General features: G+C 38.0%; 1 long non-coding RNA gene and 1 other non-coding gene across 2 annotated transcripts; one reads left to right on the forward strand and one right to left on the reverse strand.

The window, feature by feature from the left end:
- Positions 1-196: 196 nt before the first annotated feature.
- On the reverse strand, positions 197-26,386 carry LOC113683793 (uncharacterized). The gene is made up of 14 exons (XR_016179966.1): positions 26,247-26,386; positions 24,368-24,392; positions 23,617-23,685; positions 22,635-22,655; positions 22,074-22,094; positions 20,332-20,551; positions 19,779-19,838; positions 18,717-19,009; positions 7,870-7,893; positions 5,923-5,946; positions 3,075-5,276; positions 1,405-1,471; positions 841-1,095; positions 197-581 (listed from the first exon to the last, which is right to left on the reverse strand). It is a non-coding gene; the product is annotated as an uncharacterized LOC113683793 (transcript).
- Positions 25,130-27,319, forward strand: LOC149039705 (uncharacterized). The gene is made up of 2 exons (XR_016180000.1): positions 25,130-25,425; positions 25,833-27,319. It is a non-coding gene; the product is annotated as an uncharacterized LOC149039705 (long non-coding RNA).
- The last annotated feature ends 167 nt before the right edge of the window (positions 27,320-27,486 follow it).

Below are 27,486 nucleotides of genomic sequence, written 5' to 3' on the forward strand. Positions count from 1 at the left end.
AAGATCCACGTCAGAAGGATTCACAACTCTCTCATCTAAAAAGCACATCTCGATTTGGGAGAAACCCAGCCTTTCTGCCAGCGGTTTCCACCTCCCTTGAACTACGTATAAAAAACATATTATGGTCTTTTATAAATTGTGTTTCAAATAAAAAAAACAGATTTTAACCTCAAACTAAACTCTATTGCAGACTGCATGGTCAAATGGCATAAATTGCTGAACTTTTCTTGGAACCCGATATCCTCCAATTCGTCTAAGTTATCGTTATCTCATCCTTCTGGAAAGGGTATTGACGGAAGCTGACGAAATTTAGTTCGCTATGAACTAATCTAGCTGGAATATGATCCGAAAACGCATCTGCAAAATCAAATCTTATTAAGGCCCGACTTTTTTCGAGAGTCCTTTTCAGAGTTGAGAGACGACAACCTATGAGTTCAATCAAAGATTAGTATACAAATAGTTTATGAATAAATGGGTGCGCAGACGCCGACTTAATTCCTTACCCGAAAGGCTCAACGTCAAATCCATGTATTGTTTATGTGGCATACAACCAACTGACATATCCTCATTCAACAACGGCCCTTTAAAGACAAAGGAACAGAAAAGGGAGATAAATATAGCAGAATTTATTTTATAAAACTTAAAACCAAAATTAAAAAATACAATAAGACAGATCAAAAGGGCATCAACAACAAATACGGCTACACAATAAAATCAAGAACGCGTCGACATTATTTTTGTTACATTGAGAGAACGCTTGTGTGAGTACTTCTTTATATCTTAGAAACCTATTCCCTCCTTCCTCGTGCGAATAAAAAATCTCATCTTCCTTAAACTCACCAGTAGTACCAGCAGGTGTAATCTCTCGCAAGTGTCTCACCAAATCATTCCGTTTCTCAGATTTAGCTCTCAAAGCAAGGCCACGAATCATACTTTTCGTCTCAGGCTCTGGATTTTCTAAAGATGCTGGTTCCAACTGCAGAGCTTCTTGAAACTGAATCACAATATCCTCAACATCACTTGTTGAACGGAATGAAATGGACTGAATGGAACTTTTGACATTCTCTGGCAGCGCAAGTTCTTTCCGCGTCGTTCCTTGGAAATGATATAGAAATAATTGAAAAAACAAAGAGCTTCATTGAGATGACAAACTTACGATGAAGGAAAGTTATTTGTTGACGCTCAACATCATGAACTGATAATTATGCCAGTTCCGGGAGAGAGAACATCGTTCGAAATGCTCTCGTATCACAATTTATGGAAATGGATCTTGATAGAATCCTAAAGTACTCTTAACTGTTTTTGTTTTTGTATTTGTTTTGTTTTTTATGTACCTTGGATTTATTCTTTTTAGTACGACACTTTCATTATGCGATGATGACATGAAAAGAAAGGGCCTCTCACCTTCCAAGAGAAATATGCCTTCTTCATCGAGAGAACTTTCAGGACCCGAGGCATTAAAAGCTTGGGGCTGCTAAATAAACAAATCAGATTAAATCAACTTTAGATTGGCCTTAAAAGAACAAAATGTATTCGCACTTGCCCCTAGGAAGGGGATGAGACTGGCTGGCTTACTAAACGGACAGCTACACGTTGCAGGCAACAATGTTAACTCTTTAAATTGAATTTGTTATTTCAATTTTAGTAACGAGTACGCCACAACTATATTATTTCTAGGAGAGAAGTTTTACCTTGATTTGAAGGATAGATATGATGAAAATTATAATCGCTCGTATGGTGCAGATTTTATGAATCAATCCTGAACATCTTCAAGTGGAGACACAGATTCAATACTTTATTCAACCTTGGGTTAGTGACTTCTTGCCTGTTATTAATGTTAACTTATTTCATATTCATTTAAAATTCACCACGATGTATTGAAAGTCAGTATGCAGAACATATATCCAATATATACTTATATACTTTTATACTTGGTTGTCAAGTCAAGATCTCGGTCAATGGTTCTCACATCAATACCACTACATCTTAGAAGTACTTCGGTGTTCAGTTGGACCCCACACATAATCTTGACACGCATTTTCATAAAATATACAAGAAGGCAGCAGCAAGAATGAACCTCTTACGGCGTATCCGCTCTAGCATTGATGCCTACAGCGCCCAAAGAATTTACAAATCGATGATTAAGCTAATATTTACGTATTGCGGGTATAATAGTCTTTGATGGTCAGAGTCCCGCAAACACTTGATCCGCTCCACTGAGGCCAGAAGCCACGAAACCATTTCCCCTAAATGCAGTCCAGAGAACTATGATCTTCGATTCTTAACAATTGACAACTTTTAACAGGAGAGAGCATGCTGCTCTATATTTGACTGCCTTAATGGAACCATATGTCTCCCATTTAAAGACTACTTCCAACGATTACATCATAACGCGTTAAACACTAGAAACAATGGGCAATCAACAAAGATACCAAGGGTCAAACTGGATTTTGCGCGCCGTAGTTTTTATTTATTGGGTCCCTCGATTTTTAATTAATCACCTTTGGGTTTGAGGAACATTAACTCTAAAGTTTTATTTGGGAAAGCCTTAGACAATTATTACTTGTGATTTCTATTGTAGTTTCAGCAGTTTTTAACGACGTGTCTTTTGTATTATAGGTACTATCTTATACATATTTTAATATTTCTTATTTCTTTGTTTTTAATTCTCAATTAGCAGGATCCCGTTGATAACAGTACTTTTGTATTGAAGGGTTATCCTGGTCAAATATTTCGATGATTATCATTATTATTATTATTAATAAACTATTCAACGAAATGGAGGTGAGTGAACGTTTTAGTATATACTTAAACTCTGAGATAACAAAGCACAAAACTATGATTTTAAATCATTTATTCCTGCAACGATTACCCAAATTTCGGGCGAAAATCCCGTGCGAGTTGCTCGAAGGTAAATGACAAAGGATATGCGGAGTTTGATTAGCTATTCAGAGTCTGCCTTCAACGCTATCCACTATACTGTTTTATACTATACATGTACTAGTCAAGTTCATTCTGATTATGTAAACACTGACCTTATATGAAAATGCCTCTGGATTATTAACTTAACTTACCCGATTCGTTGAAATTCCAGCACTTTTCTCTACGTCTTCGAATGAGAACCAACATTCAAACTGGTTGACCCGAATCCTACAATCCCCATGAGGGCTGCGTCCTGGTCTGTCACAATATTGACCCTGTCTCAAATCAGATTCTGACAAGAAGTGTAGACACTCACATCCATACACGTCATGAGCGCGACATTTGATAGAGCCTGCTTGAGAACATACTGGGCAGCGGACACACATATCGTACTTCACGTTCTTGAGCCAGTGGAACTCTTTGCGCATGAATTCCAGTACCGATCTCAATTTCCAGTGAATAGCACGGCCTAGAGTTTGGTCATAGTTTTCATAAGAAGACTTTGCTCCTGTCTCGTTGTCGATATCTCCACCGTAAACGACGATTTCGATCGACGAGGAATGGCACCAAAAAATCAAGGACACACCTTGGCCTGGAAGAATATAAAACACAGCAAAATTATGAAACAACTGTGGGCTCACTTCGCTCTTCCATTCTTCTTTGCACCATTGGAGGAAAAGAAGGATAAGTCGGGAGAAGAGACCAGGCGGCACTCGACCTGACGCGAATGTGATAAAAAGTGATGGCATTTTTGCAGAGGCGAGAAGCCTCAGGACATCCTTCGTTGGGGGTGACATCAACATGGATGGCACAAGATATTGCTTGTTAGAATCAGCGGACGGCCAAGAACAAAGAAGACTCAATCTTTCCAAGATTGCAATGAGGCTGTCGCGGGATTCTTGGTTGTCAAACAAGTCTCTCCATGCATGGTCGATAAGCCTTTCATCTAAGACCCCTGTGTCTTCAAGCTTTAACCACATGGACTCTACTTGTTTTTCAGAGTGTTCATACCGCTTTACAGTGATAATCTTCTTAAGAACGTCGACAAGCCACTGGGGATCTAAGATCACCATCCTCTCCAGCTCCGGGGAGCCACAGAAATGAACAACAATTCTCTGATCATGAAGGAAATTCAACAAGGTCGAGAATTCTTCCTCGTTATGAATAATGCACTCGTCAAATGCAATGCGCCTGGCTTCATTGAGCGGTATCCACTTGTCATGCTCCATACGGATGTGAAGCAATTTTTCATACTTCAACCACCTCAATGGTATTTTTGTTTTCATTAGTGGCAACTCCTTTGCTACAGCAAGTACTTTCTCTCTCAGGCGCACGACCTCTAGGCACTCGTGGTCACCTCCTGATTTGGTATTATCCACGGCGAAAACGTCCTCGAAAAGGTGCCCCCCGTATGCTTTGCTTCGTAAAATCCCATATATTTCAAGCGCTTGATCTCTAGCGTTAGTCCTGTAGAAGGGCTTGTCGGCATGGGTGCAAACCAAAAACACTGGGGGAAGTCTTCCGGGTAAATTTTTTTGACCATTTGTGGCTGAATCTGAGTAGCTGGATTCTGAGCTCGCCAGTGAAAAAATTGATGACATCCAAAAGTCAAGGAAGTCAAGGTTTGTTTTGTTGCTGTGAGAGTCTACGATATTACTGTACAATCCCTTCTTCACAGCTGGAGTTGCCTTCTCTTCAGGATTATGGCTCAGATTGGCTACCAAAAGATAGATAGCATTCTCAATCAGGAAAATTGGATGGGTGTCGTAGTAGACTGATTGCCCAGAAAAGTCCCACAAGATTGAATAGATATCATTAATGTCGGAAACATCTCTCTCCCTCTGTAGCAGTTTGATTAGCTCATGAAGTACTTCTTCAGGTATTTCTGGCATGTGTAAGGGACTGTCATCGTTTCCATTTGGCTGACTCCAAGTAGATGATGCCGTATCTCTGCTGGTTTTTTCGGTATCGAGATGAGTGGCGTTTTTACTTTGTTGTGGAACATCCTGTGAACTCAAATTTTCTCGCCTTAACCGTTCAAGAATCAACTTAGCTGCTGCAAGGTTTTCAAACGAGATACTTGATTCAGGACCCGCATCTTCAATTTTTTTTCCCGGTCTTCCAAATTTCTTTAGAGACTTTGAAATATCCAGTATCTGCCTGAATTCCATCCGTACTTTCTTCAAATTTGTCGAAAAGCTCTCCTTTTAAAGATCTCTTTAGACTAGTTTTTCCTGTTCGCTCTTGTCCGACCAAGATTACTGGTATTCTGTTTACAGATGCCTCTCCGTCTTTGAGGGCGTCGTTATAGGCCTTAACCGCCACAGGACCTCTAGCATGAATTTCTAAAGGGACTAGGGGCGTGAATTGGACGACATGTTAGCAGCGATGGGATCAGAGCAGGCAATCCCGCTCAGATAGCCAATCAGAGCACAGAATTCGCTTCATACTGACTACGGGCGCTTCCAGTATATATTTAAAAATGAGTTCATCTTTCAGTCAGATTCAACATAAGTCAAGAAACGACCCGATTGCACTGACAATTCGACTTAATCAGTCTCAGTATTATTTCCAGTGACTTTTATCGGGTAACGTTTGACCGTAAATACCTGGTTGGATCACACAGCCCTTAAAGCCTAATCGTTAAAGCCTAATTGCTTAAGTTCTGTCTGTGGAGGGTATTACAGAGATACACACTCCGCAACTGGAGAACGATTCAGGTTCATCTCTAAGCATAGAGCTGCGTTATATCATTGTTTTTGTTTTTTTGTTTTTTGCTGTGGCCATTGTTACAAATTTATAATACGATGCTTAAATTAGTTTAAGTCAATAGAATGTTCCATGATAAACTAAAGAAAATTAACTTTAATGTATCATCGATTGCATTTGCTATTATCAAACATACATACACATCCAATGTGTACTACATAGAGTGAATATTGAAACACTGTCCAAATAAAACTTACTAAGGTTAATCATCATAGGTAACATATAACTTACCTTCCTTCCTCCTCCGCATCTCCTCTAAAATGAAAAGAAAATTACTGATAAATGCAAGACTGATTTACCTAAAAACAAAAATATTTTCCAAACTCTAAGTGTGTATTCGATACATAAACAAAGATAACTGAAACAAATACAAGGGTTATTTATCGCAGAAATGTCTGATAAAGCAACAGCTTTATATTCGCTGCAACAATAAAGCTGAAAATGTTCAAGTTAAACGGAAATCCGGGACCAAACCCAGCTCACATGGACACACAGCGAAACAGTGATTTATATATACATTAGCTGGTCTTATATTAGAAACCAGGCAAGTGGACGATTCAATTGATACCTTGCGCAACTGCATTTCTCCCTTATTCCAAGCTTTCACCGATCTACGGTATCGTTAGGAAATGGAAAGAAAATAGAAAATTATTTACGTTCCTGAATGGTGCCAAAGATCTGCGAAAGCATGGAATATAAAGAAAGAAATACAATAGCTCAAGGCCAATTCAACATTTATGCTAAGATACTTAAATCAGTTTAACACAATAGAAAATGAGGTAAAAAAATATGGAGTTTATAACTTTAACACGACTTCAACATTCCGGTGTCCCAGCGGATTTGGCCCCTACAAGATTTGGATCCCCCGGTCCAAATCGGCTAGCGGATATGGACCCCCCCGGTTCAAATCCGCTAAGGGATATGGACCCCCCCTCCGCGGATTTGGACCCCCCAAAAAAACTGTGTGAGAGCATCATCCTTAACGTCCTACTGAAAATGGATGATACTTTACTTTACGTTCCAGTGCGTACTAAAGTATGTTTTTAATTCAAACATGCGTATCGTTAATGCATACGAACTGACATCCCGTCGGATGTTTCTTTTGACCAAGGGAAAATGGGCAAGAATTTGGTTTAATGTCTGGAGAAGGGTCGTTTTTGAACCTTTTCCGCGATAGCCGAAAACCGCTAGATTCAATAAGAGACAAACATTGTTCAATGCCCGAGTGTTGGGACGACATGGTACAGAGCGAGTCGTGCGAGGAATTTTTACACATGAGCTGCGAGGGATTTAAGACCGCCTCGGAGGGCGAGTGGTTCCTCATTGTCTGTAACAAATAAATTACCTTCTCGCCTCTTCCACTCCTCTTAAATGAAAACAAAAGGAGTAATTACGATATGGTTTCCAAAATCACCCCAATCCCTCAATAAAATTATGTAGAGAACCTACAGATCTGGTGGCTCAAGAGTGCATAATTTTTCCAAGCATTGACCCCCGCGAGGTGTTGCTATATTGCTAGGCTAATTTACCTAATTAAAAAAAATAAAGTATTTTCCTAAATCCACGAGTGTATTGTAGACATAAATAAAAGTTAACAGAAACAAATGCAGGGTTAGTTATCGCAGAAATGTCTGATAAAGCAGCAGGCTCATCTTCCTTGCAACAACAAAACTAAAAAAAATGCTATGGTTAGTGGAAATCCGGGTCCAATTACAGCTCAAATGGGCACACAGCGAAACAGTAATTTATGGCTATATTTTATAGGCCTTGAAACCAGGCAAGCGGACGATTCGATTGAGACATTGCGCAACTGAATTTCTCTTTTATTCCAAGCTTTCGCCGATCTACTGTATCGTCTGGGAATGTTAAGAAAATAGAAAATTGTTTACATTCCTGAACGATGCCGTAGATCTACGATAGCATGAAATAAAAAAAAAGAAATACAACAGCTCAACGCCTGTTATACATTTATACTAAGATGCTTCAATCAGTCTAACACAATAGAATGTGCTCTAAGAAAATAAAGTAAAAAAATACGGAGAGTTTAACTAAGTATATTTGCCTTTATTAAACATATATACATATCTAATTTATTTAATATCTGCAAAGCGTGAATATTGAAACACTGTCAAAACAAAAGTTACTAAGATTCATTATCGTAGGTAGCTAATAAATTACCTTCATGTTCCTTCCGCTGCCGCGCTAAAATGAAAACAAAATGACGAATTACGATAACGTTTACCAAGTCATCCCAATCCCTGAATTAAATGATTTAGAGAACCAACAGATCTGGTGGCTTAAGAATGCATATTTTTTTCCAAGCATTGACCCCCGCAAGGTGTAGCTATAATGCAAGACTAATCTACTCAAAAAACAAAAATATTTTCCTTACTCCAAGTGTATATTCCATAAATAAATAAAAGTTAACAGAAACAAGTACAAGGATTATTTATCGTAGAAAATGTCTGATGAAGCAGGTCGCTTGTTCACGAATTTCCTTTTTCTTCTGAATTCAGCCCAAAGAGCAAGCGAAATGCGAGTCTCGAATACCAAAACAAGAAAAAACAAAACTAATACAAAACAATCAAATTGCTGTTAACAGGCTAGTATTTGTTACTTATTTATTTATGTTTTTCTCTTAGTATTTTGTTTGTTTTCTCGCTGTTATGCTTCGCCTACAGTGGGCAACTTGTAAGAATATGTGGAAATTGAGAACTACAAAGATTTAGTAACACGGCCAACTACTTTTACTTTTTTTGCGACGCTGCCAGGCAAGCCAAATGAGTATTACTACAAAGTAAGATATGAATCATCTCAGTCCCCTTTAGATTTTGATGAGAATATACTCGTGGATAAGTAAACCTCACTGATTAACAATGTTTAAAGAGGAGGGATTGTGGAAACAGCTTTTCGCTCTGGTTGTTTCTCTCAAAGAAATGTAGGTTTACTCTGAATAAATTATGACATGTCTTGAAGTGAAGTGTTGCTGAATATTCAAAGAAGAGCTATATTTTGTCACACCGGCGACGAGAATCAAATTAACAACTAAGAATGCTCTCCGATACAGTACACCAGAAAGGCCAATAAGAGTTTTTCCAATCAAAAGCTTTCACTTAGAAAACATCAAAAAGTCTCAAGTAAGAATTAAGGGTAACTTCGGCGCAAAAACTTGTCGACACTTGCCTCACAAGCCTTTCTTATTTTACTTCAAAAACCTATATAAATAACCGTCAATAACTTTGAGGTACCGTTCCAAATTAAAATTGGTTGAAGACTTAGCGATGAAAAGTTTGGACGAATTGATTACATTTGGGAGAAAAGAAACAAACTAGATCGATGTCCATTTTAAAGGTAACACGAAGGCGACTGTTTCATCAGGGTTTCTAAACACGAGGAAACTGATGAATGAACGTAGCAGCAGGCCGAGTGCTTTTATTGTCTTCGAGTGTTAAGAAACCCTGATGAAACACGAAGCCCGAGCTTATGAAATGGCTTCTCCAAAGGGTCTAATTTATTACTAATAAACACAAAATTAAAGCGAAACAAAGATCATGCTTCTAATTAGATCTTGCTTTCTCTCGTTTCATTGAACTGTTAAAAAATGAACAGATTTTTTAGTCAGTGTCATGAAAGATGTTTTTGTGATTTTGCAACAGCAGCTTTTTAATCAGACGCAGCGTCACTGTGCATTGACCTTCTGTCTCAAGTTTGAAAAGTGGAATGAGGCATCTACGCCGGGATAAGTCTTACCAGTTTCAACCACCAAAATTTAGCCAAAAGGAAGTTTCTGTGCTCGAACTTTCGAAGTCCAAAAGTACAGGACAAAGAGAAGTGGGCTGTTGATGTTTTCCGAAATTGGCAAGCTTCGCGTAAAAAATATCATATCCTTTACTCCAGCCGGGGAGTGTGTTCAAATTGTGCAAAGTCTTGAAGAAAGGCTGACGGACCTGCATGGCCTCTCCCTAAACTTCTGCCATACAAAGTTCGTCCCAACAAACGAACGAGCATTTGTTTAAGTATTGCATTCCTTTGTTTATTGATTTCCAAACACTCGTGTTTGGATATCCTAACACGTATTTTTGTATATATAAAATATTTATATGAGCCTAAACACAAGCTCTATTGCTATTTTTGAGCAGCATTTAGTTATTCATTTGCCACTCACCGTTGTCGTATAAAACGCCATTCTCAACGTCACTATAAATTCAAATACGCAACGAAAATTGTAACGCTGGTTATAAAGATTGAGCTTTCAGAGGTTAAAGAAAATTTGTGAAGAAGCTACTTGAATAAGAGAGCAACAACATCAAACTCAGTTCAAATACAAAATCTTAGTCGTTCATTTGCCCTTGAGGGGTTTTGTAGGCTCGTAGATTTATGCATTAAATAAATTATTGAAATGATGCAGTTCAGTATCGGTAGATATTTCGTTTTCGCTTAAAAAAATAGTATTATTTATCGCACTCTCTCTGTTATTTCTCCGGAAAAATCAAACTCACCGCCATTAATGCTCGTTTTTTTATAAAGGGTTGGTGGTGCCTTACTCTAAACGTACATATCATGCGAAAATCCAAGTTTTCCTCTGCATGAGTATTTTCAGCGATATCGGTTTAGAAGTGATATGATTTTGCCTGAATTGTTGGATGAATTGTTGTTGAAGTTGAAGTTGTTGAACAGAATCAATGATAATCGGTAAAGGGCCAGCCTGCTAACATCTTGACTTGGCGAACGGGACTTAAAGCGCGATGCTCGACGAGTTCGCAAAAGTATCTGACATGTCTCTTAGCCAAGACGAAACGCCGCGTCATACCAGCCACGAATTTTTTGACAGTCGCGTTCAATGTGAAAATATCCTTCTGCTCTTCGAAAAAAAATACAAATAAGGAAATAACAAGTATTTTATGTCAGTTCTGTTATTTCCGAAGTTGTGACCTCTGAGGCAAAACGATTTTCCCCGTAATTGCTTCACGGCTCGCTCGCAGAAATATTTTTCTCACTTCTCTGACGAATGTATAGACCCTATTTGTCGGAGCTAGAGATCGGAACTAGATTAAAAGCTGCTAACCCAGCTCCGTGTGGCCAACCAGATGGTTACAAATTCAACAACCGTGCTCCTGTTTTTACTTACTGGATACATAGGCTCTATCTAAAGGAAACACACATATCCACCTATCGGTGTAGTTCATATTGTGAATAATGAAACACTGCGAGAAGAGAATTACTGAACCGATGATAAACGTCTTACTCAGGTTAGGTATGCAAAATCATATCACTTCTAAACCGACATCGCTGAAATACTCATGCAGAGGAAAACCTGGATTTTCGTAAGATATGTACGTTTAGAGTAAGAACGAGCATTAATGAAACGAGTTTGTTTTTTTTCCGGAGAAATAACAGGGAGAGTGCGATGATTTTGCGGAAAAAATTGCTAAGAAAGGAGGAATGAGATGAAAACGCATGTATTGTTGATAGAAGTTTTATCCGTTTAAACAAACATCCCGACATATTAAAGACAAATCCTTCGCTTTAGCAATTCTTTTCGGTGGCCAAGTTAACATCATCAACTTAGTTGTTAAAACCAAATTTTCTTGTAAAACCTACTGCCCATCCAGGTAGAACTTCAGTTTCCCTAGAAACTTACCCCTTAGTTAGACTATGTGGAAATTGAAAACTACAAAGATTTAGGAAAAGCCAATTGCTAACACTTTTTCTTCAGACGCTGCAAGGCAAGCAAAATAAGGATTACTCTAAAGGAAGATATAAATCATCTCAGTTCCTTACTGATTTTGATGAGAATATACTCGTGGATAAGAAAACCTCACCGATTATTCATGTTTGAAAGAGGATGGATTGTGGAAATAGCTTTTCGCTCTTGCTGGGTCTCTCGCAGAAATGATGGATTACTATAAATAAATCATGACATATCTAGAAGTGAAGTATTGCTAAAAATTCAAAAAGGGCTAATTTTGTCGCGCCGGCGACCATAATCAAAGTAACAACTAAGAATGCTTACCGATATTGCACACCAAAACGTCTAATAGGAGTTTTTTCAATCAAAAGCTTTCACTCAGAAAAAACTTAGAAAGTCTTTCTTAAGAATTAAGGGTAACTTACGCGAAAAAAATTTCGACACTTGCCTCGCAAACCTTTCTCATTTCCTTTAAAATTCCTTATAAACAACCGTCAATAAGTTTGAGGTACCGTTGCAAATAAAATTGGTTGACGACTTAACAATGAAAAGTTCAGGTGAATTTCGATCACATTTGGGAGAAACTGAGAACACTAAATCGATGTCGATTTTAATGGCTACGCACAACCTGATTAAATGGAGGAAAAATGGACTGATATGATAACTGATAGCTTTCATTGACATCCTTTTTAAAGCAAAACTTCAGAAGATATGTTTCATAAACTCGGGCTTTGTGTTTCATCAGGGTTTCTAAACACGGGGAAACTGATGAAAGCGGCCGAGTGCTTTTATTGTATTCGAGTGTTTAGAAACCCTGATGAAATACGAAGCTCGAGTTTATGAAATGGTTTCTCAAAAGGGTCTAATTAATTAGCAATAAACACAAAAGAAAAACAAAGATCATGCGTGTATTTAGTTTTTGCTTTCTCTTGTTTCATTAAACTGTTAAAACATGAACAGATTTGCAAGTCAGTGTTACGACAGATATTTTTTTGTGATTTTTGCAACTGCGGGTGTTTAATTAAAGGCAGTCTCACTTTGAAGTGGCCTCCTCTGTCGTGATTTTGAAAAGTGGAAGAAGCTGCTACGCCGGGATAAGTCTTACAAGCTTTGATCACCAGAAGTAGCCAAAAAGAAGTTTCTGTGCTCGAACTTTCAAAGTCCAAAAGTACAAGACAAAGAGAAGTGGGCTGTTGATGTTTTCCGAAATTGGCAAGCTACACGCGAAAAAAATCATACACTTTACGCCAGCCGGGGAGTGTGTCCAAAGTGTGCAAAGTCTTGAAGAAAGATTGGAGGGCCTGCATAGCCTCTCCCTAAACTTCTTCCTTACAAAGTTCTTGCGAACAATCGAACGAGCATCTCTTCAAGTATTGCACTCCTTTACTAATTGATTTCCAAACACACGTGTTTGGATATCCTAACACGTATTTTTGGATATATAAAATATTTATATGGGCCTAAACACAATCTCTATTGTTATTTCGAACATAATTTACTAATTCATTTGCCGTTCGATTCGCCGCTGTCGTATAAAACGCCATTTTCAACGTCGCTTTTAATTATGTTACATTGTCAATATATGAAACTTGCTGATAAAAAAAGCAAACAGACAAACAAAACAAAAAAAGCAGTAATAAGTAATTATGAATAAGAGTGATAGATCATCGCACTAATCTATTGATTTTACAGAGACCACTCGTGCACAAAAAACCAGGCTGAATATGTATCTATCGCTAGATGTCTATTTGCAAGACGCAGAACACACTTGAATGCACAGGTAATAAATATCTACTTTTATAAAAGTCACAGAGTCTCCTCGTCCCTTTCAAATCCCTGAAGGCATATCACACAGAGGAAAAATGCGCATAAAGTGAAGCGAAGGGAAGTGGCTCACTTGAAATTAATTTTCAGAGGTTAAAAAAAAAAAAAAAAAAACAGGTAGCAGCATCATGTTGTTTATTGAGCTGCTACACACTGGGGATGAAAGACTCGAGCAAGTAAAATTTGGGAGACAACCGAAATAAATCTATGTTCTCAAAGCCTAAGAGTTAAAATCAAAACAATTTACATACTCGCTGCCAGAAAAAAAAAAGTAAACTGCACGGCGTTTTTTTTTTTTTTTAACCGGGAAAACTAAAACGTTGCGGTCACACGGAAAATCATTTTTTTCTGAGATGCGAAGAAAATTGTTTATAGTAACTATTCCCGAAAAATACGGACCATGACCATATGCATTTTTTAGTAAAGAATAAAATTCCGAGACTGCATTCTGGTGTGAGTAATGCGGCGAGATTTCTCTCTCAGTTACTGGGGTTCAACAGCTTCTTGCCTAGAATTCGGTATACCAAGCTGTAGTGTTGTTCTTTTGAAACAGTTCGCGCTCAAAGGGCGATTCATAATTATTTGAACAAGTGATTTATTAATGATAAATTACTTGAACCGTTTGTCAAATATCACAGCATTAACAATAGCATAGCAATGCGGAAAAGGTGCATTGACAGGCCTTAGAAACCAGGCAAGGGAACGACCCAACGAAGGCCTTGTGCAACTGTATTTCTCCCTTATTCCAAGCTTTTGCCGATCTACGGTATAGTTAGGAAATGGAAAGAAAATAGAAAATTATTTACGTTCCTGAACGATGCCATAGATCTCCGAAAGCATGAAATAAAAAATGAAATACAGTAGTTTATTATCATCGCATTTAATGATAAATACGATAGAAAATCAAATTGAAGAATAGAATTTGGCACTCTGGTCATTACAGACATACAGCGTTGCTTGAAAGGACACACAAACAAGTTAAAATAAGTAGAACCCGCGAAACAGGTCACATAAAAAGGGGAAAGTTTGCACAACGCGTCACGCAAACATCAAGCTGGGTTTGTCCGGTTGATTTTGTTGCTCAAAACCGTTGTGGTCCATAACAGCGTAACATCGTTAATGATGGCAACAAATTTGCAAAAAGGCGGGCTAGTTCATCGGGTTCTGTGTGCTAAATCTTGGGAGAAACTGCAAGAATTCTATCAGAGTGTATGCGCTTTGTTTTGCAAATATTAATTCTCTGACGTAATTTAACTTGTTTGTGTATCCTTTTAAGCAACACAATATGTCTGTAATGACCAGAGTACCAAATTTTATTCTTTAATCTTCTCCACATTGTGCGTAATTCATAATCTGATATTTCAACGTAAATCATCGAGAAGCCGCCTTCCGATCAACTTTGTTGAAGCGTTACGACTGATCACGTTTACGCAACGTTTTAGGAAAAGTCGACATCTAGACTCCATTCAGTTGTTATGAAAACCTAAAATCCTCAACGTAGAAGACAAACGAACGAAGTTTAAACGGTCAAAAGGAGATCTTGGTCAATTTTCAGAATTAAGCAAACGCATGATTTACAATGTTTTTAAGATGTTCGTAGATGGAAACTAGAGATATAACCGCGGGTTTGAGGCAATCAGTGATTCCCATTGGTGTATAAACTATACACTGATATGCTTTTTCAGCCAGATTAACGCCTGCATTTTCAGAATTCTTTAGTACAAATTAGTGAATTTTTGTTGTGCAAATTAAGGTCGAAGAGAAGGGTCTCCTCTGATCACGCTGGTATGAAAATATTTCAGCTGAAGTTTCCATATATTTTATGTGAACTAACTGAATACATCTTGTAAATTGTGTCAAGATAAAATTCCGTGAGCTATATCATTGCAGTCGCTGCGCGCGGGACAAAATCTGTGAAATTTGCACTTTCGATCGCTGTTCACAGGGCTGGCCAAAAATCATTTTTGGCTCGTGGCGACGCAAAAAGAGAGAATTGGAGAACAACTAAACTAATTTTGAAACATGTGTCCTAAACCCTTTTCATGGGCAAAAAAGAAAATTTTTTTTCCGACGCGAGGTCGAGAGGACCGCTCTCAGCGAGAGCGGCACTTAAACTAGTTTAACAGACTAGAAAATTAGGTAAAAAAATATGGAGTTCATAACTTTAACACGACTTTAACTTTCCGGCACGACTTTAACTTTCCCGCACGACTTCAACATTTCCGCACGACTTGAACATTCCGGCACGACTTTAATTTTTGGGCACGATTTCAAATTTCCGGCGCTACTTTTTAGGGCACGACTCTTTCATGACAAAACCTTTAACTTTTTCCACCGGAAGATTCACCACAAGAATCAACGTTGCAGGTCATGATCACCGCCGGCCGATCGCAATGTAAATACTCTAACACTGTTTGGTAAGAGCTATGAATAAATTTGCAATCGGACAAAACTAAATTGGATAAGTTTCCTCCATCAAATTATATTTAGTGTGCTTGTCTTGCACTCAATTGCTAGAATATAAATCAGTTAACAATTGAGGATAAAATGTTCCCGTTGACTTGAGTTGAACTGGTTCTCTGTATCGCGAATGTACTGAAAAGAAGTAAATTCAGATATGGCCAACTCACTCGTCAAAATCTGCATGATTGGCTCATTTTCTTATTTACACCTGTTCCTACTGACTAGAATAATCGCTTTGGCTTTGTTTCTTTTTGAATCGTCACAAAACTGCTTTACTTATGGCCCTGTGTGTTAACACAAAAAAATTTGACTGTTAACGTTCCACCAAAGCCCATTGCCCATAAGATTTGAAGAAGATGAAATTTAAAGTGAACATTTTAGGCACTGTTAGATAACAGACCAGAGAAAGTCGTGCCGGAGTCACAGCGGATTTGGACCCCCGGTCAAAATCCGCTAACAGATATGGAGCCCCGGTCAAAATCCGCTAGCGGATGTGGACCCTCCTTCGCAGATTTGGACCCCGTACCAAACTTTCCTTTCAAGCATCGTTTCAAATTTGATAACGAATTCTATTTGCAAGCTTTTTGTCAATATGCTTTTTAATGATAATACAATATTCCTCAATTAAGATAAAGAAAACAGCCATTTCGTTGCAATTCTGCCACATTTATAATAGCGATTCGTACGTTATACGCGAGAATTAAATACGAACGTACTACTGCAATCGAACTATTGAAATTATTTCAATAAATCCTGGTATCTTCTGATGCGAATCAACATTGGTACGAAACGTCATAACGATAGTGGAGACTATTACATCCAGTCACAAAAATAACTCAGTCTGATTTTCTAATTAAGTAACATTAAACAGTTTCTGAACAAGAACGAAGTAGCTGCTCTTACTACAAAGTCGTTCTTAAAGCCTATGATAAGTAAAAATGTTTCTATTCTCAACTATTGGAACTCTCAGCTTTTTTTTCAAATGCAAATCAACATCAATGAACCACTCGCCCTCCGTGGCAGTCTTAAGTTTCTTGCAGCTCATGTGCAACCATTCCGCGCACAACTCGCTATGGTTCATACACGAACGAGACTGTTTCATCAGGGTTTCTAAACACGAGGAAACTGATGAAAGAACGAGGCAGCGAGCCGAGTGTGTGTTCAAGTTTTTTAGAAACCCTGATGAAACACAAAGCCCGAGTTTATAGTGTGGCTTCTCCGAAAGGTCTAATTCATTAGCATTAAACGCAAAAGCAAAACAAAGATCATGCTTGTATTTAGTTTTTGCTTTCTTTCGTTTCCTTAAACTATTGAAACATGAACAGATCTGCTAGTCAGTGTGATGAAAGATGTTTCTGTGAGTTTTACAAGTGCAGCTTTTCAATGAGAGGCAGTCGCACTTTACATTGACCTCCTCTGCTACAATTTTGAATAGTGGCAGAAGCCACGCCGGGACAAGTCTTGCCAGTTTCGACCACCAAAAGAAGCCAAAAAGAAGTTTCTTTGCCCGAACTTTCGAAGTCCAAAAGTACAGTACAAAGAGAGGTGGGCTGTTGAGGTTTTCAGAAATTGAAACTATTTTTGAGCAGCATTTACTTAGTCATTTACCGTTGACCGTTGTCGTATAAAACGCCATTCTCAATATCCCTGTAAATTATGTTACATTGTCAATACACGAAACTTGCTGATTAAAAAAAGAAAAGAAAAAAAAAATTAGTAGTTATGATTAAGAGTGATAAATCATCGCATTAATCTACTGATTTTACGGAGACCACTCAAAAACACCAGGCTGAATATATATCTATCGCTAAATATCTATTTGCAAGATGAAGAACACGTATAGAAAGAAAGACATTTAAGACGGACTTTTCTAAAGTCTACAGAGTCCCCTCGTCTCTTTCAAGTTGCTAAGAACATGCACACATAGGAAAGACGCACAGAAAGGTAAGGAATTAGGAGGGGTGGAGGGGGGTGTGTGGCTCACTTAAAAGTCAATTTACATAGTGAAGAAGATAAAAGGTAAAAAACAGGTAGCAGCATCCTATTATTCATTGAGCTGCTACACACTAGAGATGAAAAGCTTGAGCAAATAGAATTTGGGAGACAACTGAAATAAATCTATATTCTCAAAGCCTAAGAGTGATAAAAGTTAAAAAGTGAAAAAAGTTAAGCTAATTCACCTTCACAATCGCAGCCTATTATCTCTGTGTTACTTCTAACTCTGAGAAATCAATCGCCATTCCCAAGCCCCCCCTCTCTTTAATTTAAACAAATGATATGAAAAATAATATGAAACTTAATGTGTGAAAAAAGGCGAAGAAAAAGGTAAACGATTTTTGCCCTTGTTATCTCTCTCAAGTAATGAGGAGTTTCCATTAACCAATCATATTCAATACACGATTCGATGTAAGTTGTAAAGAATATGACATGTCCATCATTAGATTTATTTACCTCAGGAGGTAGAAAAAACTTTCGTAGCAAAAACTAATTTATACAATATGAAAACAAAGCGCTCAGACGCTCGAAATACCGAGCGCTAGAAACCGTCAGAGAGGGTAGCGCTTTAAACGGATCAGTTGAGATGGAATACCTTGGTCATTTGCAAAATTCAGTTTACATCGGTCCATTCTGGCATGAGTAGTGTGGCGAGATTTCTCTGTCAATTACTGGGATTCAATTTATAGCTTGTCCCTTAGAATTCAGTATACCAAGCTACAGTGCTGTTCTTTTGAGACCCTTTGCGCTTTTTTGACAAGCCCTTTAACTCCTATAAGTGATTGAGACCGACTACTTCCTTACAATAGCAACACAAAATCAAGGGGACAAGTAATGGAAGAAAATTTCAATTAAGAAACCACTAGTTGATCCAATACCAAATTCTTCGATCTAACATCATAAGAACTATATAGCCGACAGTAAGGAGAATTACTGATGAGATCTTGGGAGTGAAGGGTTAACTGCTCAAACACTGATGTTGAAACTAACACACTGACAAGGAGAGAGAGGAAGTCTGAGATGTTTCATAAATGCATGATCACGTGGCCTTTACCTTGATCTTTCTCCGGAACCAGTGTGACTTGAATTTTACTTCCGCTACCGGTGGAACTCAAGCGAATGTAACCATACCAGAAGTCTGGTTCATTTTGGCTAAAATTGACCCATCCTTCCTCTCCATTGATATCAAAGTGGATGCGGTTGCTCTTTAAGTCACGGTAAATACTCAAGACACTTCCGTTTCTGATGTCTCTGTTGTAGAAATGTGTTAATTGCGAAGAAGCAGCAAAACTTGTCTTAGAGTCGAATGTTTTCTTAAAGAATTTTTTCTGTTGGCTGTTCCATCCCCTGAAGGTAAGAAAATGAAAGGTCATCAGATGAATTCGCAATATGATCGTTCGATGATTCCGTAAATTCATCCGTGAGAGATGAAAACATTGGAGGAAAAATTTCAAAAAAAGGCACAGGTTAGAAAATTGGTAGAAAATGTTGTCGAGCGAAGGAAGGAAATACTTTATGCCTAGAGGTCAGCAAAATTTATTTGCCCTCGTGCCGCCAGTCCAGTCCAACTATATAAGCCCTGTTGAAAGGGTCTCTAATAACGATCGAGTGTGAATCTGACTGTAAAAAATGGTTTCAGACAATCCCAGAAAACTTATTTGATTACTGGAATAGACATGATCACGCATACAGTAAGTTAGAGGAAATTTTAATATTTCAAATCAACAGCCGAGTCGGCGGACTTTGAGAAGGTTATTGTTCAAATTTAACCGACTTCCCATGAAGCCTAAAAACTTTAACATTTGTAATTTTATTTTGACTGAAGATCCTCCGCTCTCATATTAATTAGTCTGATTTTATCTCTAGGGCGGTACCGAATCGATCTGTTTCCATCAAGGCTTCTATTGACGGACCTACCACCTGTTCGCTGGAGAGAGGCTATCGTTAGATTGTCTGAATTCCTCACAAAGCCTGCGCCTCTCTCTTCATTACTCACTTTCGCCCCATGCCTCCTTCATGGTTCCATCGCTCGGTCCAAGCTTCGCTCGCTTTGTTACAAGGAGACGGATAAGGGTGCAGGGCAACCTAAGCTAATACAAGTGGACGTGATAATTACCACAATTTTCCAGTCAGTCGAAGATGTTCTCCATTCTGAACACCCAACACCTGAAGTTTCCTAAAGAATTATAAGAAAATTCTACTTCAGCAAAGTGCATTCAAAATATAAACTCAGACGTTAGCAAAGCGCCTTTCAAAATGTTTAAAAGAACATCAAAAGGTTGTTGTGAAGCAAATTAGACAATCGGCTCTTTCTGCGTGGCATAACAAGTACACAAAACAGTTCGCAAAGGTTTGGAAAATAAAAATCGTTTGAAGCCGGCATTGCCTCACGCATCACACCCCTTGACCTGCAGCTTTAAAAGGAATTCTTCAAATCTACGGATTGCCATCAAACATCACAAGTAACCAAGCTTCGTTTTGTGACAATGCATTGAACAAACCCAGAAAAATGGTAATGCCAAGAGCGGATCCTGCATTTTTCAGGGTGCACCAAAAAAGAATGACGTAACAGACGGGGTGGGGGAGCGCCCCTGCCCTAGATCCGTCCCTAAATACTTTTTTATGCAATGTATTTACCAGAACAGAGCAGATTGGGGCTTAGTTCATACCTGTTTTTCGGAGATATCAATCCATAGGTCAAATATGATTCGCCTTCGAAACAATCCACAAACACGTGCAGTTTAGAAGCACCACACAGAGGATATCTTGTGACAATTTCACTAAACGATGGCCAGTTATCTCCTTGTATCCAAACTGTTGGGGTTGTTGCAGAGAAATATTGAGAGCCACGGACTAGCTCCAGCGTACGAAAAGCGGAATCTTCAAAGACTACATTGTAAATTCAAAATGAAAATTTGCTCAATGTTAACATAGTTTGGTTGCATTGGCTTTGTAATTCCCGTATAACTTTGTCACAGGCTTTGGGTTGGTAATCTTTAAAATATCTAACCCAATGAGAAGTAGTTCAGTAGGTCCACTGTTATACTCAGGCACAGAAACCAGAGCTGTTACCATGGTAACACATTGTTTCGCCAAGTGTGGTCCCGATGAAATGATTTTTGAAAAGATTACGAGTTGAGTATTTTGTAGTGTAACACCAATTTCCTACTACTCTGGCGATATGTTAAATCCCCCATTGTGACTGGCGATGACTGGGACTGTTGTGATAATAATACTGCTAAGATTCATACAGCTTACTTCTAAGAAGAACAATTTGGAAAACAGATCTTAATAATTTGGGAGCCTGTCACATAATCTTGTAGTTTCAACGAAATGCTGAAAAACATGATGTTTAGCTATTGATTGAGAAAAATATGTGGCGAATTTAATATTGGGTAAAACACAGGTTAACCTTATGGGTTTGAGGCCACGTGACGTAAAAATCAAATCTCCTTGAGTTTGTATATGTCGTGCATTCATGATTAGGGGCGAGTCGACCGTGCCAAGGCTGACCAAATCACGCGAGACAACGCAAAAAACTTAAGGCAGTGAACCTCAGTGAATCAACTGCCCAAAAAGTGGATTTAAGGAATCAAAGATTACGAATCACTGTCTTTACAACACATTTCCCTCGATTACTGGAATCAAGCTAAAATCACAGCTAGTGTAAGAAATCGATCATCGTCAATCATAGAGGGTATTCAACCTGTATGTAAAAGAATATTTTCGCAAGAAAAATCCAGATGCTCATTTCCTGCTTAATAGAGAGCGGTTGCATCTAGCCTACGTGTAGCCGTTCTCTTCACGTGGGCTAACTTGCATCCAAGTCACGAAATTGCGCACTAAATGATTCTTACGATTCAATCAATTTTTTGGCCCCCTCTGCATGCCAATCCGACAGCATTGTTCAACACAATAATATACAAAATGCTAATTTGATTCAGGCGACGAAGGGGAAAAACCCCTACCTAAAGATTAGCACGGGGTATCAAATGTCTCTCAAACTGAGATATACGTAATGTTTGACAACAAAGCTTAACTTGTGTTTTTGCAGTTTCGCGAGTTCTCTGAGAAATTGGAAAGATACTCATAAAAGGATGGAGGCTATCCATAAAAGGATAAGCACTTAAAAGAACTTGTAACTTGTACCATATCAATCTCCCGTTTTCATAACCCTGAGGGACTTAAGTCACTGCTCGCAGCATTTTATTTCCGTTACATGTAATACACGTTAAAAAAAGTTAGAATTGTCTACAAAGGAAATATTACAAATCGAATAGTTGTTAAAGACCTTTAGCTCCTACGTAAGCTGATAATATATGGCATTTCAACTGAATAGATATTTTATCGTAGTGCATTCGGCTTGCGCCGATAATGAAGATTTCTATAATTTATTAACACAGATAATTACCTTCATACCTCTTCTTACGGGCTGAAAAAAAAAAAAAAAAAAAAAGTTAAGAGTTACCATCGGGTATGAAAATACATCCGAGCCCTCGCTGATTTTGTGAGACGGATAAGCTTATAAGCATATAAAACGTAGATATTTTCACGAATAAGCATTGAAAACGGATTTACATCATGTTTAAAAGGGAAGGAACTAATAGTTAGCAGAGTCACCAGAGTCAAGTTATCTAATCAAACTTGGTCAGCGTACATAAACCATAATAGAGCTATGCACAAAGACTTTAACAATTAGAAAAAACGGTAACTACGTTATCTTCCTGGATAAATCCATCCGTACTTTTGTTTCTCGTTTAGTGCACAGCTTGTAAGGCTGTGTGCTTATGAAGATTTCTATAATCCATTGCCACAGATGGTTTACTTCCCTCTTTTTCTCCCTCGGTGAAAATAAAACAAAACTGAAAAAATAATCCATGCAGACTTTTTACAATCTCTGCTTCCGTGTGCTACTTGGAAGACTTTGTGCCAGTAATGAAGATTTCTACAAGTTATTAACACAGATAATTACCTTCCCGCTCCCTAGCCCACTCTGAAAAGAAAAAGAAATGAGCAATTACGATTGGGTATAAAAATGTATCCGAGCAGCCGCTGATTTTACGAGAACCCTACGACACATGAGTGCTGAATTATCACATATAAGCTTATTGAACGTATGTAGACCATGTTTAAAAGTTTAAAAGAGAAGGAATTGATAGTCAGCAGAGTCAGAAGAGTCAGGTTATAATAGAGCTATGCATGTAGACTTTACCAATTAGAAAAAAACGGTAACTAAGATAAATCCATCTCTACTTTCGTTTCTCGTTTAGTGCACAGCTTGTAAGACTGTGTGCTTATGAAGATTTCTATGATCCATTGCCAGGATGGTTACCTTTCTCCATCAGTGAAAATAAAACAAAACTGAAAAAATAATCCGTATGGACTGTGTAAAATCTCGACTTCCGTTTGCTACTTGGAAGACTTTGTGCCGATAATGAAGATTAGTGCACAGCTTGTAAGGCTGTGTGATAATGAAGATTTCTATAATTTATTAGCACAGATAATTACCTTCCTGCTTCTTCTTACGTGCTAAAAGCTTTGCACAAAGACTTTAACAATTATAAAAAACGGTAACTACGTGAAAATCCAAAATGTGCACTGCATTGAAGAAACGAATGTAAGAGATCCTCGCAGCTATTAACACTACTGAACTAGTAATTGAAATAAGACCTGCCAACAATTCAGGCCCGAACGGGATTAGAACCCATGACCTTTGCGATACCGGTGCAGCGCTCTACCAACTGAGCTAACAAGCCAACTGGGAGCTGGTCATTAAGTTGGGTCCAAATAAACCGTCCAAGTGATGAATAATGATTGTAAATATATGAAAATCATATATGTGCACTGCGGTGAAGAAATCAATGTAGGAGATCCTCGCAGCTATAAACACTACTGAACTAGTAGTTGAAATAAGACCAAAAGATGTTACTAACTCGAAAACCTGTGTTACTCACCTTCATCAGAAACATCAGACGTGCTCGACTCCATCTCCTCTCTGCTATAGATTTCAACCTAAAAACAGGCTAAATTTGAATGGTAACATTATTATTCTGTTAGCTACAAATAGAAATGGAATGAAATGGCACCGAATTATGGCAACCACATTGTTCAAATCAACAGATTACCTCAATTCACAAAACTGTAAAACTTTTCCAACTAGATCCCAGTTTCCGTACGAATGTCTTAATTACCCATATTGTGTCAGTTTCATTTTTAAGCTCGTTTGTTTTTCTAGATTTCAGCCTGGAATGGTTAACCCTAACATACCAGTCTATAATTATTTAGAATATACCCCAGTAGCAGGCATACACTGAACAATTATTGGATATCCAGAATAATCAAGGTCAAGGTATAGGAGATGATTTTGAAAAAAACAAAACAAAACAAAATATGCGTTTAATGTATGCTCTCCGAGGTTAACAGGTGCTGAGATATTATCATAATGCCTGATTTATGCTATTATTTTAGTTGATTTGTTAACTTTTTTGGTTGTGTATGGCACTGTAATTGCAAGGACATTGGAATTGTCATGTTGTGCTTTGTTGCCTAAATATGTTTTCTAAATTTCAATTTGTACTTATCCACTTGATAATGGCGAGAATCAGAAAATACAACCAGACTTTTAAATCAAACCCAATCGTATGTCTATGTATACATTCAGTGAATAACACGATCACATGACAGGAAACACGATTATCTACTAACCTTGCTAATTCTTGATATTCAAGTTCTAAAGGAAAAAGAAAAGCGAGGCCAATAGAATGTCACGTGTCAAATGCACAGTTCAAGTTCAAATAAAATCAAATTTAAATTTTTCCCGCAGCGATGTCACTGACGCGTTCATTCTTCAGTCGAGAAATAAAGCTCACTTGGTGCTTCAAGAGTGTAGATCGACAAAATAAATCCATGATGCCCTTATCATGTTGACATTTTGACGACTGTTGAGTTATTGGAGAGGTTATGTATAACCATATGGCAAACTAAAATAATCAGTGTTAGATTTCTTGCCCTTTTTTTTCAGCCGTTTATCATTAAAAATGACTAAATTTTCACTAGTTGTGTGCAAGATCATTGTTGCTATTTTCTTAAGACATCTGTTGTAGGGTTTTTGGAAAAGTGAGTGAAATCGTAGGTGTTTTACTGTTTGCCGTTGATGTAAACATCAGGGTAAAACTATAAATTCTTACATTTGTAATGCATCGTAACAACGAGGTTCAGTTCCGCTCATTCAGCACAAAGAAAAAGATAACTTGACGAAAAAAATAGCGTTAGCTTTCGTAAAATAAAAGAAAAAGATAGACAAAACTTTCATACGAAAAGGATTGAATTTCTTCAAGAACTTCTTACCCGGAATAATACATTTCTAAGAACTAAAATGATGCAATAGAAAGCGAAAGGTCACGGGAAAAACCCCTAATTACACATTTACGTATGTAATATGCATGAAATATCGCGCAAAAAAAAAACAGTTTCGAAATGAATTTTTACTCTACTTTGTAACTCTCCGAAGGTATAACGAAGGAAGAAAAAACGGGATACATGCCCTGAATCATTGAGTCGTTCTCTCGGCTGTGAAATAATTACAAAACCTGAACACTACTAAGACCTATTTTTCCTCCCGGTGACTAAATAACTCAGTATATTTATTCCCATCACGTACATGATTGGTGTTAATCCAGTTTCTCCACCATACATCTTGAAATATCTTGCCCGGAATTGATAACACAACCGCATTTTAAGAGCAAATCCTTTTAAAGCAAAAGGTAAGATATGCATCGTTTTCTAAATGTGATTACACAGCGATTTCATGTTCCCTGCTTGCTTGTTAAATTGTAAATTTACGTTACAACGTCGGCGTAAAAACTCTAGGATTCTGACCACTCGAAGCGAACGAACAAACAGATAATTCAGCAATAGTGAGGCTCCTTGAGACACTCGTGTAATTCTGTGGATGTTAACTATCAAATAAATATAATATCACCATCTGGCTCGTTTTAATACCTAGCCAACTAAAGCGAATTGTAATTGCGATAAAGATTTCGGTCAGTTATTGATTGTTCCTGAAGGAGAAATTTAGGCCCTCAGCTCGGCGGAATCAAAATGAGCCACAGTCCATCAAATCAGTCTGATGTTACGAATACTGTCTTGTTTCAATTTTAACCTGCTTTAGAGTCAACATTAAGAAACGCTTCGGGTAACATTTCAATTAGTCGAGGAAGGGTCCTACATCATGGGGAACCGACAAGTCGAAACATCAAATGATCATTGAAAGTCGCATCATGACGAAATAAGATGTCGCCCGGCCACACGGTTCGTTTTCATCGCTCGCCTGGTAATCGTGAGTAATATATATCTCGATTGACTTCTCCAGTTGGAGAAATTTAGGCCCATAAGCTCGGTGAATCAGAATTGGCTAAAGTCCAACAAATGAAATAGTGTGTGGACTTACGAAAGCAATGTTGCTTCCGTTTTTCTAAAACACGTCTAAAAGTAAGCATTAGTAACCAGTTATGGTAAATATTTTAATTTACTACGAAAATTCCCACATTATGTGAAAACATCTCACGAAAACTGTTTAACATACCTCTTCGTCGCCTGATTATTATTTCATTTCTGGTACACAGCCTTTAGATGGCAGCTTCAGCGAGCCGAACGAGCCACACTGTTCCCCACATCGGCACATTAATGTCGTTCTGCAGTAAATATTTAAAATCTGAAGTATATTTAATGAGATGCGTCGGGTCATTTACATCTAGCTAGCTTGTTCAACGCGGCTTAGGACCGCTGAGGATTTCCAGAGTACATTGCCAATCTCTCTTTGGGCAAACTCGGCTATTTAATGGAAGTTACTGGTGGAAATATTTGACATGCAACCAACATTTGATCTCGCTTTACTTTCCTAGGTGACCAAACTATACACATTAAATTCAACTGTATACAAAGTTTACAATATTTACACTTATTCACTTACACTTATAAAGGTTTACTGTGTAGTGTTTTGATACATCAATTTTTTTCATACAGGTTTTGTTTTCTGCTTGCTTTTAGGCTCGAAAGAACTTTATGTCACTGGGTAACTATTTTATAAAAAGCAAAATCCCTGGACATACAGCAAAATACTTACAGACATATTTCAAGTGTGTTTTAATCAACTTCTGCTCTTTTCAGAGTGTAACTAACTACCCTCTTACTTTTACTCTTAACCGATCATTTTCTACGCTGTAAATCGAAAGGATCTGTTTCAGCCTCTAAAATAGGGCCATCTCGGTGAGTAAAATAGTCCTATTTTGGAGCTCATTTGGCCCTTCTGGATAAGAGTTGTTCTGGCCCTAGTAAAAAGGGCAAAAATTGGCCCTGTATGGGATAGCCGAAATGACTTCATAACGGGGCTGTTTTAAGAAAATGAGGGGTGGTTTAGGAAAAATGAGGGGCAGTTTCGGCCTTTAAAGGGGTCAAAATGGTATGGCCAAATCAGCCCTTCTGGAACCAATTCGCACCGTAGAGAGAGTGAAAATTGGCCCCTATTTCGTGGCCAATTTAGGCCAATGTATGGTCAAACAAACGAAATTTTAATGGCTAAATCGGCATCATAGGGTCTGAAACGACGCTCTTGATGGGAGCTGTTTGGGGCTTTAAGAATATAAAACATTCCTCTGAACAGAACTAAAGTGGTTTTTGTTATGATATAAAATTGCCCCACTTGAGCTATTTCACATCTGTACATTTTAGGCCAACAATACCCTCAAAGGGTGACTCATTTAGCCCCTGTTAAGGCAAAAGGAAAGCACTTCCTGCGACTAAAGCAATGCAAACGAAGTCTGAAT

The sequence above is a fragment of the Pocillopora damicornis genome, chromosome 9 (assembly GCF_964200805.1).
Source record: "Pocillopora damicornis chromosome 9, jaPocDami1.2, whole genome shotgun sequence".
NCBI lineage: Eukaryota > Metazoa > Cnidaria > Anthozoa > Scleractinia > Pocilloporidae > Pocillopora > Pocillopora damicornis.